At 39.1% G+C, this 16,652-nt stretch overlaps 1 protein-coding gene across 2 annotated transcripts in view; it reads left to right on the top strand.

Moving 5' to 3' along the window:
* The window catches only part of galnt18b (UDP-N-acetyl-alpha-D-galactosamine:polypeptide N-acetylgalactosaminyltransferase 18b), a 197,144-nt gene that overhangs the window by 56,660 nt on the left and 123,832 nt on the right, over nucleotides 1–16,652 (top strand). Inside the window, exon 1 of one of the 2 annotated variants that reach the window (XM_034680879.1) lies at nucleotides 8,624–8,776. The exons of the other annotated variant lie outside the window; for it this stretch is intronic. The gene's annotated coding sequence lies outside the window, so the exon portion shown is untranslated. Of the gene's footprint in view, nucleotides 1–8,623; nucleotides 8,777–16,652 lie in introns of those variants that run through there. 2 annotated transcript variants of the gene reach the window in all.

The following is a 16,652-nucleotide window of genomic DNA, read 5'->3' as shown; positions in this document are numbered from 1 at the left end:
TCTGTAGGCATTACATCAAGGAGAAAAAAAGGTCTATTATGTGATGATGATCATGTCATAAGCAATTTTTAGTATTACTGCATGTTAGCGCATGCATCATTTCAGCGTTCCTTTCTTCACATATAATTCAAAAGAAGCCTGTCTTGGATTTTTTTTAATCATAAAATAGAACTTTAATAATCCACTTTATTAAATTCTCAGTCAGTGATTGAATGCAGATTGGAAAAACAGATATAATAGATAAATGTACAGAGCACCTCCAGGATTGGAATGCTTTATCTGAAGCAATTTGCGGGGGGCCTCGGGGATAAGAAGTAATAGAAAACATAAGAAATACATTTGCTTTAGCCCGGGCCTGACTCTGAGTCATTTTACTGTATTATAGCTCCTGTTTGATGTAATTTATTTTATGTCATAATACATTACCCAGTCTCCTAAAGCACACACTGATGTTAACAAATGTGATGTCATGTGGATTATGTTCTAAAATGAAGAACATTTCTGTAATAAGCACTCAAGCGCCCGTCATGAATAAGAACTACACCGTCATAGACTCTCACAGCTCTTGCCTTAACTTACTCAGATTTTTGAAACAGGCTCAAATTTATATGATGCATCCATATGACCTAGATCAGTGTTTTTCAACCTTTTTTGAGCCAAGGCACATTTCATACATAAAAAAAATCCTGAGTCACACCACCAACCAAAAGTTTTACAAAATGACACATTTAGTCTCGCAATTTATGAGTGTTTAACTGAGAGAGGGACTTTGGCTACTTCTTTAACTGTGTCAGGGCAAAGCATCTCATTTACAATAGCTTTTCAGTTAGTATTACTGTCTCTGCCACAGTGTGTGGCTTTTTTGATTTGGCTACAAGTTCAGCTACTAAGTACCTAGCTTTGAAACCGGTGCAATTTTGTTCTCACGAAATTTGCCTTCTCACCACCAATATCACGCTCTTCATGCGGGTTAGAATTTTGTCCAGGGCCCAGTTTGGAGTTTTCATTTTTCCTTTTTGAATATTTATCCATCGCTGTTGTACGCCTACGTCTTGTCACATACACCTCTCACGTGCATCATTAATTCTATTGTCTTAAATTAACAAGGTCAGTACATGGACAAGTATTTAATTACTCCGCCAGTCACTACACTGCAGGCACAGACGCACTACATGGCAAATTATTTGCAGTATATGAATAATATTTTTTTGGACTAATTAAATGAAATTTGATAATGTCCCACGGCACACCTGACGATCTGTCACGGCACACTAGTGTGCCACGGCACAGTGGTTGAAAATCACTGACGTAGATAATCAAACAAGACCATCAGCGATAGGATTGATTATTTCTGTTATACCTAATGCTTGACTCATCAGCACTGGTCAATGTCAGACAAAGAGATGTACAGCACACAGGCTTAAAGTGCTTGTATTTATTTCCAGAGTAATAAAGGTTAAGAGGGTTAAGGTTAGGGAAATATGAGTCATCATGATAAAGCATTGAAAAAGTCTACTGTTATGGGAAGAGATATAATCTTACTTATAAAGTGTGACTTCTCATGGAATCTTAACTCTGTCTTCTGCATTAAGACCTCTGTGCTCTATATGTGCAACATTCACCTTGACATCCTCAGCATTACTTCACAAAGAGACACAAAGGTTGTTCTTCATACCATTCACAAAATGTTCTTACTGAAGCAACCTTACATTAAGTGTTTATATTGACACCTCCATGGAATGGAAAGCTAATGGGATTACTTTTCTGTAAACATACATTGAAAGAAAAAGATGGGTGATAACTGTTATTGAATGTAATCCATTTGCATTAGTTTTGTGTATAAATATCTTATCTCTGCTTTACAATATTAATCTGATGTAGTTATAGCATCATTTCACTTCCCTATGATCCAAGCACCGTGCATACATCTAACACTCATTTAACACTACTACCCTGGGTTATGTGTTCCTCTTAAAACGACTTGTGGACTTAAAGAATGAAGATGTAACCACTGACTGTTCTCAGGTGAACAGATGTTTGTAGTTCACACGTCTGCACACATTAGCAGCAGACGAGAAACTCCAGTACCGGACCAACAGCAGGAAATTTGTTTCCTTTTTCTTTTGTGCTTTTTGATGTTTCATCTGCACAACATAAAGCAGTGAATCACTGCGACTTCAGAGGGCTCTTGAAATTTGTTTCTGAAGGATGCAGAAGCCTTGTTTGTCATGTCTCTGTATGGAATGCACCAGAGCCTGGCACGCTATGAGAAGAAAAATATCCTCAGTGAACTAAAGGCTAAATAACTTTGTTTGTTTTCTTCAGTCTTAGCTGAAAATCCAGCAAAGTTAGGGGTTTTCAATTTTCTTCCACTGTTGAGGTAACATACCTTCATATTTCACTGTTCTTCTGCTAAATAAAACAGTGAGTCTGAATGAGAACACCCACAACAACAAACCTGACCTCATTACAGGAGATGCACTTTTAAAGATTGTTATATGTAAGACTTGTGATGCATCTTGCAAAAGTTATTTTCAGAATAAGGTAGGCATATAGTTTATTTTACATTTTAAATGTATAATCATTAACCCTCAGTAAAGTTCACTGAGTAAAGCTTTGATGATAATCTTCAGTGACGAAATATGTTTAATGAGAGAGAGAGAGAGAGAGAGAGAGAGAGAGAGAGAGAGAGAGAGAGAGAGAGAGAGAGAGAGAGAGAGAGAGAGAGAGAGAGAGAGAGAGAGAGAGAGAGAGAGAGAGAGAGAGAGAGAGAGAGAGAGAGAGAGAGAGAGAGAGAGAGAGAGAGAGACTGTTAGATCCTTTATTACTTCAACTAAACTGAGTTTTTACGAGGACAGTTTTAAACTGAAACAAGTTTGAGCAGTTTATTTTATGCTGAAGGGAATTTGAGATAACTTTGAACTAAACTTAAATCAAGGGAATAACTTGGAACTGAACTTGAATTGAATTTTAAGTGTTTCATGTTGTACTGTGTTCTGTTCATAATTTTCACTCATGAGAAGCAGGTATAACTGTGTTAAGCTACATTTGATGGTGAATTTACTTTGTTACCTGTTAGAGAGAGACAGTCAAGAGTTAACTCAGGAAAATAACTAAAATCAAAGTAGGTACAAACCTTGAATCCAAACTAAAATAGACAGACCGGTCTGATGAACCTAAAGAGCCGAAAAACAAAATAAAAAGTGAATGTCTTACCTTTAAAATGTTCTTCCTTTTATATGACCTGCAGGAGTTCAACCAGTGGATGTAACTGTTACATTTAGCTCTGCCTTATGTATGTGCTATCTACAGTAAAGTGTCGGCTTTGGCATTCAAAGTAAATTGTCTCTGTTATTAATTTATACTGTGACCCCCCCTCAATCAGAGCCTAAAACTGGTCCAGTGCCCTCAGCTTTAAACACATAGTTGACCTAAGTGCTACAGGTCTGAGATGTTTGATCAGTTAGTGTGATCTTGAGGTTTGGTGACTCGACTTCAGCACTGCTTAGTATGTATGACAGAGATCAAAATGATGAATGAGGTTTGGGTGATGGCACAAACTTAATGGTTGAGGGAGGAAGGGATAAAGGGAGGGAGAAAACTTGCTGTCGAGGTATGAGAGATGGGGGAGAAAGATGATGAAGCAGTATCGGCTTGATGTCAGGGCAACATAGGGAACCAGAGGGGTCGAGACTCTGGGGGTTGTCTCTTTATTGATCTCCGTCTGTAGCCCCAAGTTGTTCCTGTATTCAGACAAAGAGAGAAGGGTAATAGGGGGATTGAGGGGCAAGGAAAATACATTAGCATGAAAATGAGATGTTTTTAAGTTTTGGACTTTGTTTCAAACCTTGATGTAAAACTACATATGTGTAACCCAAGCATTCAAATGTGAACATACACACATCCCTATCATTCTCCAACCCTGCCATGAATGCCCTGCAGCATTTAGCAGGTTACAGCAGCAAGGACAAACTTCCTTTAACAGGCAGAAACCTCCAGCAGAACCAGACTCATGTTAGACACACATCTGCTGAGACCAAGTTGGGGTTGGAACGAGGGATAGAAGAGATGAAGAGAGAGAGAGATATGATAGTGGTGAGACAGATAGTAGTAGTTGCAGTTGAGTCTGGCACGTCCACAGCAGCAGGAACCTACGAGACAAGGGAGCTCAGGGAGTCCAGAAAGGTCTATGGTTAGTAACTTTATGGGACAGGGAGGGTTAAAGTAAATGATAGGCAGAGAAAATCAAAAAAAGGGATACAATGAGATAAGTAAACAAGAATGATATCTTAAAGAAAATCAAGTTAACATGTATGAAGACAAAAGGTTCAGTTCCACCACCCACCAACTAGACGTCTACACCTGTACCCCACATGCAAGGGATAGTACATAAATACAGTCCCAAATCTGCATGCTTTGGGTCTTCTTAGTCCCTCATAATGAAGACAAATGAAGAGCAAGCCTTGTTATTTAATGATCCTGTTGGCTCTGTGTTTTAACCTCTCTAATCCTAAATACAAAACTGAACCCTAATTACGATTAATTGCGCTCTGCAAACATGTTGAAAGGTAACCTTTCTGCTTTAAGCTGCTTATATCTTTGTGTTAATGCACCCCTGTGTACTTGGAGGTCTAAAGGACAACTTTGGTCAGTAAACTTTCTCTCTAAACTAAACTCACTCCAAATGAGCAGCTCTGTCTAATCCATCTCATTTCTGCAGACTGAACATCTGTGCCTGAATTTGTGCTGAAGACTCATACAACATATGGTCCAATATTGTTCATCAGGCATGAGTGCTTTACGCTTTACTATATATCATGAGCTGATGGTGAATTAGCGAGTGAGAGGAAGAGTCGGTGTCTGGCTGTAAAGCCTCTTTCAAGGCCTTTTTTAAGTGTCTGTAATGATTTATGGAGTGATGCTGTTTTCTGCAGGCTCTACTATTTGTGGGGAACTTTTTCAGCCATCTACACATGGAGTAAAATAATGTGTTGGCTTAAAATTACTTTTTCATTAGTTTGGCCATCTATGTAATGTTAAAAAAGCACAAAAACAATGGAGGATTAAATTATTCATGTGGATTTTACCCTGCAACCATGCAAAATAAGAATCTCCTGAGACTGTGGTGCATGGTGTGCGGTGTGTTTGCAGTGTGTGTTTGTGTCTGTGAGAGAGTGTGTGTATGTGTTGGAGGTTTTTCACGATCCCTTTTATTTCAAAGTTAATTATGCCTACTATATTAAGCTATTAAAGGCAGATTGGAGCTATTTTAGGTGCACTAAGCAGCACCTTTCCATCTCCAAGCGTACTTTTATTTGTGTTTTTATCGACTGCTCACAGTCCTGACTTCATAGCAGTGTCTAATAAAAGGAAGCAGTGCGTTCTCAATTTGAAGCTCCTTAGCAGAAGGAGAGGTTAGAAGCTCGTTCTCCCCCTCGAGCAACAAAGGAAAGGAAATAGAGAAAATGGGCAGGAGGTGTGATTGGAAGCTGGAGATGGAGTCTCTGATCAAAGCTTAGCCTGGATCTGTAACCATCTTTACCAGCTGGGCGTGGAGAGCTCCTCCCCGCTCACCCCTGATGCCAGAGACACGCTAACCTGCGGTGACCAGAGGGAACAAAGATTCACACTTTAATTCATTTTACTTTTATGTTCTCTGGCTTAATGAAAATCAAATCAAAACTGAGCCAGGGGCCGCTCTGTCTTTCTCTCTTTCTCTCTCTGCCTCTTCCATGCGCTCCATCTCTTCTTCCCCGTGTCCCTCGCTGTGCTGCTTTGAAGTGTAAATCAGATTCTACTGATGTATGAAAGTAAAGTGCAGACTGCACACCAGAGACCATTTTACAGCTCGAAGGGCATGCAGGGTGCAAGCAGATGTAAGTGTATCTGTACACCAAACATTTTATAGGTCAATAACGCTTTATAGAGAAGTTAGAGCGAATGTGTCTATTGTATGTAACAGCGCTAACCAAAGAACCCTGACATTCAGATTTATGATGCTACATAACAGTAACACTTTCTGTCGACAGACCTACTGTTGTTCTCTTTGATTTTAAAGAGCAAAACACAATAACTGTGCATGAAGTACTTTAGTCAGGTGTTTTTCCCTCCTATGAATGTTTCTATTTATTACTTATTTTTCTCACTTTACACTAAAAAGTGTTTTCTTCCGGTGGGATTTATGTAAATAGCGTACACCGGTGAATAAGATGAATCCGATTTTAATTTAGACCGTGCTTTTTTATCAAGAATAAAAGAAGTCCACTGATTTTAATCCTCTGAATACAGCCCATCAGTTATCTTTCACCCCTCTGACTTCTGCTTCCCTTCATTTACAATCTCTCCCATGTGATCGATTTAATAAAGAAATCAGTGAGATAAGGGAGAATGACTTTCACCGGGGTTTATCTCATCAGTGTTCTTCATGAAAAGAGGAAGTTTTAATAGAGCCTCACAGACATTTAGGCAGACATGACAGTACTTAATATTGTTATCACTTCCATACATCCAACTATGTACAGCAGGCATGTCCAAAGTATGGCCCGGGGGCCAATTGCGGCCCGAGGTCCATTTATTTATGGCCCCAAGCTTCCATCTGAAAACGTGTTATTTATAGCACATAACTTAATCACCTTCTGAATCATCTGTACATTTGCAGTTTCTTTCAAGTGCACAAACAAAACTAGAGTCAATCCAGAAATGTCTCAAAAAGCTTCATATGGACCACCTCTCTAAAGCCAAAGTACTGGGAATTCTTCAAGATGGGAATATAGAAGAAACACAAGAACTCTTAAAGCTGACAGTTTGTCAAATTAATGTTTTCACATGATGTGTAAATGTTCTTGATGAACACTAAAAGTTCAGAAGACACAAAAGAGGACACAAGGCAAGATCAAAATTATGAAATTGTACAGAAAAGGCAAAATTAGGTGCATAAAAAATGTTCAGAACTCAGGAAAATAATTATTTTGCACTTAATATGTTGTCTGCTGGTCAGAACAGTCTTAAAAACAACATGAAAAAGAAGTGTGATGAAATCCAGATCGTGATCCTGCCATAGGAAAATAATGATACAATATTTTTTCCCACATTGCCCGACCCTACTGAAAACATTTTCCCCCAGAAGAAGATTACGTTTGCTAATCTTTACATGATACTTCCTATTTACTGTTTTATTGAGAAAACATTTAAAATAATTGTTATTAAAAAAAATATTTCATATAACTTTTAGGATTCCAAAGTCTCAGTCGGAGCCACTGGCCCTGAGGCATGCTGACAACATCATATGTGGCCCTCTTTGAAAAAAGTTTGGACACCCCTGATGTACAGTATGTTTCCTTGCTGCCATGTGCACTTTGTGGTTCATATAATCATTTGTCTCTTTTTTACATCAGAATAAACCATGGCGAGCTAACTGGTATAAAACGATCTGCTTTCAGACACTTTTCTGTTAGTAGTTAAGACTATATAAGACTATGTCCACAGTGATTTTTTTTTTATGAGGCTGCTCATTGGTATTGAGTGTGTTAAACATGTTATACCCATATTCAATACCATCAGCATCAGTTATGCATTTTGTTGCTGTGGAAAATACTTTAATTTAGTGGAAAAACAAAGTATTTGGCATTGTTTTTAACATTAGAAAACTCAATGTTTCTTTATGGATTCATCGATAAATGATTGTTAACATTTCCAAAAAACGATCACGGAAAATACTTAACATTTACATCCCTAAATGCAATGCATTTGCGTGAAACTGAAGTCCATGGGCTCCACCATTTCTACAAACGTCATCACATAACTACTTGTGAACCTGATGCTTTCAGAAAAGAGAGTATGAAGAGCGTTCATCTGGTAATTTCTCATGAACACGGTAAACATGACCCCATTTGAAGGCACAATTACTCCAGCTAAAGCTAAGCTACTACTTAAGATATGTATATGCTATAGAAACTAATAGCTTTTCATTCTCATTAAGGACAAATCAAAAAACAATAACAACAAACAAGTATTGTATCTTTTTGGGTTTCAAGACTCTTCTTCTTAAACAATAATTGGCAGTTGAATTGTGTCCCTCACAAACAAGCATGTAGGCTGGTGGTTAAAACATAAGGTGGCATGTATATGTAATGTAAACAGATGCTTTGAGTTCAAGTATTTTAGTCATGAGAAAACTGTAAAGTATGGCAACAAGGAAGCCAAATGCTGGCTTCTTCCCGAAGTCAACAAGGCTTCAATTTAGCAAGCTAGCGGCTAATGAATTCAGGAAATGCAAAAAAAATTCTAACCTCAGACATATTGCAAAACTCTGAGGGAATCTCTGCAGCTAGAATAACACTATATTGATGTTTGCATCAACACAGCTTTTGAGTTCAGAGCTTTCAGACACAGTATGTTAAATTTCACCTGGTTTGTTAGATTGTGTGTTTCATTCAAATCAAAGCTCAGCTCTCTTATCTTCTTATATTTTGTGTGTCTCACCTCCCCTCCTTCTGCATTTATGTGTTTCCTGTCTGTGTGACGGTCTGCCCCGCTCTGATTGGTTTCACCTGTGCCTGATTAGCCTCACCTTCTCAGTGTATCTGTCTGTGCCCGTTCTTCTCTGTTCCTTGAGCTTAGCAATCAAGCTGTTCAGGTGTCTTTTTGTTTTCTACCTAAGCTTAGTTTCCCTGGACCTCTCCTGTATTTGGACTCTTGATTTTCTGCCTGCCCATCACATTTGTTTGCCTACATTGGACAGCTCTCCTGGTTTAAACCCTTGCCTGCCTCATGCTCTGTAAGTCTTTTGACTTCATCCTTTTTTTTTTAAATATAACTTTGACTGCACCGTGGCAGTCTGCTTCTGTGTCCTCCCCCTGAGATTCTCTCCCCTCTTTGGACCACTTTGGACCATATAATTTCTTCTTTTTCACAGTCAAGCTTGTATGGCCTCTTTGTGTCAGATGCTTAACACAACCCCGTTTTAGGGCACCACCTATTCGTGCTACAGTTCACATAAGAGGAAGAGACCTTATCTCGAGACAGCCAATTAAATCTCCCTTGAAGCAGGAAGGTCAGACCTCTATCAGGTGCAGAGCTGATGGTCACACTGACCCTGACAGCAGTCTGCTACAGCAACATATAGTACCTATCCTGCTTATGTCTCCTTCTTCAGTGTCTCTCCACCTTACCTTAGCTTGTTGAAGAATCTGCTAAAGATGCACTATAGTAACATCAGTTTACAGGTAATATATCTAATTAGCATGCTGTTAAAGCAGGATTAGCACCACAACCAACAGCTGGCCCTCCATTATTTACTTAAAAACTTTTTTGTCTCTCATTCCCTACGGTTTAACTTTGGCACTGTGGTAGAGTAGCTGCAGCAGAAATATTAGAATATATAATTTTTGACCCAAAAAAAAAAATTCTAATATTTTTGCATTTTTTTCCTTCCTTAAAATAGTAAAAGGATAGCAAACATATATTTGGATGATCAGGTTAGAAACTTTCTGGATTTAAAAAAAAGTTTTTGACTGGTAAAACTCAAATGAAAGCCCCTGGAGGTCAAAACACAGAGTCCAAAAGTTGGAGAAAGTTTAGATACACAACTCAGAAAGAAAGAAAAAAATAGTCTTGCTTGTATTCTATTCCCCATGGTACCTGTTTGTAGAAGTTACTTTCTGCCCATGAGTAACAGCCTTGTTTGCTTAGGAGCATAAAATACATCACATCTATAGGCTGCACACTACATGGAGGTAGTCTCTGTGACGTCATGAAGCGTATAGTCTGCAGTCTCCATATCACATCTTAATGTGGAGTTCATGCTATTTTACATTACTTCCACTCTCGTCAAAATAATTTATTATTTGCATGCTGTAAATTACATTTTGGCCTTAATGGCTCTGTTCTGGGAGCTCCATGCCCTTCCATGTGCGTACGTGGAATGCCAAAGCCTGAGGTGGGGAGAGCACACCTCTCCTCTCTTTCATTATACATGAAAAGCCAAGGCAGGGAGAGCGGCAGCAGCAGCAAAGACCCCCCCTGAGTAGGGATGCACCGATCCGATCCTGATATCAGATATCGGCTAGATCGGACTCAAAAAGCTAGATTGGATATCGGTGACAAGGGGCCGATATGTAGTGCCGATCCATAAGGTATTTCTATTCATCTAAGTTCTATGCTCTTCTGTGTTTACAATATCCATGTGCGTCTCCTACGTCATCAGCGCCGGCCGGTCTGTGCATTTTTGCGCGGTGGAGCATGATGGAGGATAACCATGAGGCTCTGCAGTTTAGGACGCTTCTTTTGCTAACAACCAGAAAGTTGCAACATGTGCAGCGCTAATGTTTCGACGGATGGCAGTCGCCCTGAAAAATATAATGGGAGCCCAAAGGAAGAAGTTTACATCAGCTGTAGCTTAAAGGAGCAAGAAACCTTCGTTTAATGGATTCAAAGTGTGAAAAAACTGACAGGTAATTGGATTTAATTGTTCCGGATCCTTGAAATAAAGCGATTCCAGCCTCTGGTTTAGCAATTGGAACCCAGGTACAGTTCACCATCAAGTCAGAAAAGCCTGAAGTTGCCAAACATGATTCTATCCTCACATTAAGGAGTAGAGATTGTTAAATCAATACCAGGATCGGATCGGCTAGTATCGGTATCGGCAGATACCAAAGCCCAGGTATTGATATGGGTATTGGGACCAAAAAAGTAGGATAGGTGCATCCCTACCCCTGAGTACAGAACAAAACAGAACAGAACAGAGCAGACATCAGTGACAATACATATGAAACTGGTGAAATCAGACACAGCAGAAAAGGAAGGGCTAGGGTTACAATACGCTCAATGGGCCCGATCTGCTAAAGGTTTGCGTGTATAAAAACACGTGCAAACTTGATAGCGTGCGCAAAGCTGACGTACTAACCGGGAGCACCGAGGATTGTGTCTGTCAAATGAGCAAAATAGCACTCGCTATCCATTTAGCGTGTTTGCCTTCATGAATATGCAGAATACATGCAGATCATCAGAACGCGCAAAATACTGGGAGGAGGAGATGCAAATGTAATCATTTAGCACACGCAATGTGATTTATCAAACCTGAAGCAGATAGCGCGCGCTGTATTTGCGTCTATATTTAGCACGTTTGAAAGGCAGGTGCAAATTAGCACAGCGTTACTCAAACATGGCTGCGGTCACTGTGAAGAGCATCATAACATCGTTTTACAACATGCCAGCAAAAGCTGAGCTTACAAGCATTACTACATGTTTTAGTCAATCAAACCAAGAGAACAAAATAATAATAATAATAATAAAACAACACAAATTCAAAACAGTTCAGCACCACGGATAGCGACCGCATCATTCTGACACCCACTTTAACTTTTTCATATAATGAGAGCACAGTAGGTCACTGTATCAACAGCTATACAGTTTAGTCAAATTGGCACAGCGTCACACATGTTCACATACAAACAAAAAAATCAATTTGAATTACTCGGCCTACTCACCATTGTCTGGACGAGCCTTAAGCTCCGCGGACTTGTCCACGATGCACTGTATGTCCATTTTCTTTGATCTGTCATTCTCAATAGATAACATGACATGTCCACTCAGTCTATTCTGTCCCATCGTGCTCATCAAGGGGTTTTTAGTTAGTTTTAACTTGGAGAATGAGCGCTCACTGAGCTGCGCCAGGCAGCTCTGCGTAACTCCTCATCTCGTGCTGGCAGCAGTGTGTTGGGGTGAATTGACTCAAACATGTTCCCAGTTCCATTTAAGCTGGTGAATCTTTGGGACAGTTGCTGGATGATGATATCAGGCATTAAAAACGTTCACCCGAAAGTTGCTCTCTGGGACAGTGAGGCGAATGTCTTCATCCAAGTGACGCCTAACTTTTCTAGATCAAGAGTGGCAGACTAAGCCTCATCAAATTGCTCTCTAAACTCCATCAAAACACTGATTGCGTTTTGGAGTAGAGTAGATGCGTTTATTTCATCGGCAGATCTTCTGTTTTTTCTCACATCATTCACCTTTTCATAGATGGCTTCCCAAATCACGTTTCTAACGCTGACATGTCTCTGCTGGAGTTCACCGATGTGTTTATTTCCCTCCTCCACAAAGACCTCCAACTCCATGGCTTCAAACTTCATTTATCGCTTAAGACCATTCTGCTCTCTCAAACTCTCCATGGTCACAGCCGATAGCACACGCAAAATCCTCGTAAAATAGGGCGGTCCGCACCACTTTTGCACTCGTTATAATTTGCGCACGCAGTCTTAGTAGATCACCCGCAACACGCCCAGAAATAACACGTGCAAAATTATTATTTGCACACGCAAATTAGCGCTCGTTATTTGGGATCTTAGTAGATCAGGCCCAATGTCTTGAATCTTATAAACAAGACAAAAACTGGAAAAAGTTTAACAAACTTTTACATTTCAAGTTTGAAGTCTCATTGTATATTGGATGAAACCAACCTGTTTCATTCATGAAGGATCTATTAGGGGAAATTATAGTTACATACAAACAATCATTGACAGACAGCATAACAATGTAGAGTTACAGGCATATAAAATAACATGATCTAACATTCTGCGGCAACTTATATCTCCTTCTTATACTTGTTTAAAAGTTGTCACATGACTTTTAGAAAAGTATGAAAACTCAGAATGATGCCTGAATCTGGTGGAGATGCACCACATGTTGTCAAAGTATATCAATGACTGTTATTTCACCTTAGTGAAACGCTCTGGCTCTCTTTCCTGTTCTCTTGTTAAGTTTTGTTCCAGAGCGGCTGCATCTGTTTAACATGCATCGGAATTAGTGGACTGCATGTTTATACAGTATGAGAGACTTTGATTTATTTTGCAGAGCTGTGCAGTCAGCAGTTTGTGTTCTATACACCACGCCTGCATTTGATTATTTACAGACTCATCACTCTTTTTATATCACAGCACGTATATTTGCTTTTTCTGTGATTCAGCATTTGTATGAAGTTAGATTTTTCAGATTTTAGCTCAACACTGGCTGATTATTAATAGTTTTATACAGAGGAGGAATCTGATGTGTACCTAAGGGTGAATTAATACAAATGTTCTAGCAACATGTTCTCTTGGAGGACTTTGAATGTGACCTTATTTGTTTAGAAAAGAGCGCTGTCATTAAATTTAAAAACGAAACTTACGATGGACAAGACACACACACACACTCACAAAACATGATGCGTCACAACCGCTCAAAGACTTTGTGTGCTCATTACTAAGCCAGTCACCCACAGCAAAGACATATCACCTTTAATATCAGTCAAAGTTGTTTAAGTGGATTCTCTGCCTGATTTTCTGCTTGTTACGCCTCATTTTATGAGTTTTTCAGACAAATTGAGGTTTAGTGTGAAATAGTCAGGCTTGTTAGAAATAGCGAATCACTCCTGGCTTAAAGGCTTATAAACAAAAGGATTTAAAGCAGATTAATTTTTTTTTTCTATCAGGATTAAATTTAAAACACTCAAGGGTGAGAATGAAAGAGAGGACACTCATAATTTAGGAGGAATAGAGTGTTCGGGGATAAAGAGACTTGCTTTGTTCATTGACTGTGGTATAACTAAAAGACACCATTCTGTATATTAGACTATTAAAAGTAAATACACAGAGAATGTTCTGGTAGGGGCACAAATGGTCTTAATTGGCTTAGAATAAATTGAAGCCCACACAATGCTTCACAATTTCTTTTGTCACAATCATGACAGGATTGAGTCATCTTTACCCACAGAAAAAATAACATTCTGAAAAGGCTTTGGGATTCTCATTTTGTGTGACAGATCTATATTCATGATGTCAAATACTGGATATTTCTCCCCCCCTGCCAAACTGCTGAGTTTGGAGAATTCACCTCATTCCTGCACAAGAGATGAAAAGCATCTGAAGCTGAAGTGGAGAAAGTAGGGCAAAGAAAAGAGATTCATATGAGGCATTAGATACTCTATTATAATGGTCAGCAATGATGACTTCATATCTGCACTCACTGACTCAGTAAAATGCCACCAGATATTAAAATTCTTGTCTGAAGGCTTCAAATGTGAGAATCCTGCAGTTGATTAAAAATACACCTCTCTGCAAACTATGTGCAGCCCTTAATGCATTAAAGAAAAAATATGAGTTAATATTTGACATCTGCTATGACAGTGGATTAAACTTAGAGAGCTTAAAGCTACAATCACTTGCATGTACAGCTAACTGGGTCACTTCTTACAGTACTTAACCACATGTTAGCTTATTGAAATTGCCTGGGGGCTTTCATTTATAATGATTGTTAAATAATGGCTGTTACTGTTTCAACTACTACTACTCCATCTCACCACTGTCATCTCTCTCTCTTCTTCTCCCTGTATCCCTCTTTCCAAGCCCAACACGGTCTCAGTAGATCTCTGTCTAACATGAGTCTGGTCCTGCTCGAGTTTTCTGCCTGTTACAGGAAGTTTGTCCTTGCCACTGTAACTTGCTAAATGCTGCAAAGTGCTCTGCTCATGGTGGATTATGATGAGATCAGACTGAGTCCTGTCTGTAAGATGGGACTGGATTGTATCCTGTCTTGATGTTGGGTCTTGAGATAACATTTGTTGTGATTTGGTGCTATTTAGATAAAGACTGATTGATGATTGGTGTTAAGTTCCACCCAACTAACTTGTTCTCCATGCTTTCAGATCATATCAATTTGGCAAACGTAAGCAGCTCTATTGGATTACGGGTTGCAGAATTCGCTAAATACACAAGTTAATACTCAACTTAAAAGCATTTTCTATCGTATAAAAAAACACTGAGCTCTAAACTGTAATACAAAAACAATGCTTTGTATTTCTTTACATGTAATCAACATGAGACATCAACTTGTAAAGATTCAGACCCAACCCCCTTAAATGTTAGTTTTAGCCTCAGTTTTTCGCAGTGCTTCATTTATGTAACCAACAAGTGGTAAGATAATTCACATAAAAAGTTAGCTTCATTATTTAGCTAGCTCAGCTGATAAATTATGCATAAGCATGGACTTCAAAAGCAAAAGACAGGTCACATAATTTGCAGACTTACCAGGTGTTTATTTCTCCATGGTTGAAAACATAATGTTAATATCTTTACCTTGAAACAGGCAGCATAATAAGAGCGCTTGGAAGAATTGTTTACACCCAACACCCCTCCAAAGTAAGGAGGTAGACGTTTGTAGACATTGTTGTTCCAAAATCTGGGCCGGTTTCCTTCTTGGCTAAGATTGTTTGGACATACAGTATGTGAACACAGCAATTGCACTCTGATGCAAGCCGAGATCGCCTGAGAGGTGATCTCGGCATGCCTCCAAATCGAACCCTGGAGCAGTTCATGTGCAGTGAGAACACAATCAACCCAGCAACTGGAACAAAGAGCTGCTTGACTCATCAAACTAGTATAAGTAGGCTAATAGTAGCAGATGCTGTAGTGCAAAGCTAATGTTACACACTGTCTCCATTCAATTCAACATTAGCAGAAGGGCTAATGTTAGGCATAGCAACGTCTCAGGACTTCACAATATCCACTGTGTTAAACAGCTGGTTTATTTCAGAGAATTTTGTCCGGCCCATTAAACTAAGGATCTTTGTCCTTCCCATCTATGGAACAGTCACTCTCACCAAGCTGTCAGAGTCTCTTTGCCATTGTGCGCAAGCCACCACTTCCCACATCACAAAGTATGACCAGTAAACGCATGGCATTTGTTTACCTACGCCATGGCAAACAAAAGATGTGAAGGAATGACGTAAGGACAGCCTTGCATTGGTGTGTGCTTTAGCCCGCTTTACAAGAATCCAGTGTGAGGACAAAACAGCCCGAGGAAAAACACAACACTGAATATTTCTTTATCTGAATAGGAACAAAGCAAACAGGCTCTAGGTGTACAAACACCCTAAATGTAATGCTCAATCATATGCACACTCTTACTAAAATACCTTCACCCTTACATACAACTTTAACAACAGATTAAAGAATAATGAAGAATATTTTCCATCACAGCAGCAGTATGTGCCAAAAGGAACAAAACTGAATGCGATTGAAAAAAAGGCATTCATTTGAGAACTTATTTGCTCTATGATTAACACTGTCAGCCCTAAATGCCCCATTTCCAGTTGATTTATTCACCTTTCAAGTTTTTTCTGATCTCTTTTACTTGTATTGTTTTAAACTTGGGCTATATCAACTTTGTTCTGCAAGTTTTGAAATCAAATCAAGCAGTACAAAGGATGTTTAGTGTGTAATCTAGCTTCTACATCATTTCAAATGTGGAACTGTCTTTAGAAATAAGTTTCATTAGAGATGTCTCTCATTAGTTGAAGCTGTGTTTTAAAATGTATGAGGATAATGAGACGTTTGCAGCGGTCCTTTGTAACCTCTGTCACAGAGTGTATTTTGATGTTTTTATAAAAAGGTTGAGTCATCAGGGGAACATCATTTAAAAACAATGTTTCCTTTGAGCCAAGACAAGTTTTCAGTTTTCCTCAGACGAGGGGATATTAATAGACTGTAAGTGCAAATTCAGTTCATTTGGGAGCTAATCCTTGTCAACATCAGCTGTCCAATACGTCTGAGGACTGGTTAGTGACTAAAGCACATTCTTCTTTTCTGTCTTTTTTCTTCTTCTGCAGTTTTTAATCTCTG

The sequence above is a fragment of the Notolabrus celidotus genome, chromosome 3 (genome assembly GCF_009762535.1).
Source record: "Notolabrus celidotus isolate fNotCel1 chromosome 3, fNotCel1.pri, whole genome shotgun sequence".
NCBI classification, from domain to species: Eukaryota; Metazoa; Chordata; class Actinopteri; order Labriformes; family Labridae; genus Notolabrus; species Notolabrus celidotus.
The sequence above is the reverse complement of the archived record's forward strand: the minus strand, read 5'-3'. Positions and strand labels throughout refer to the sequence as shown.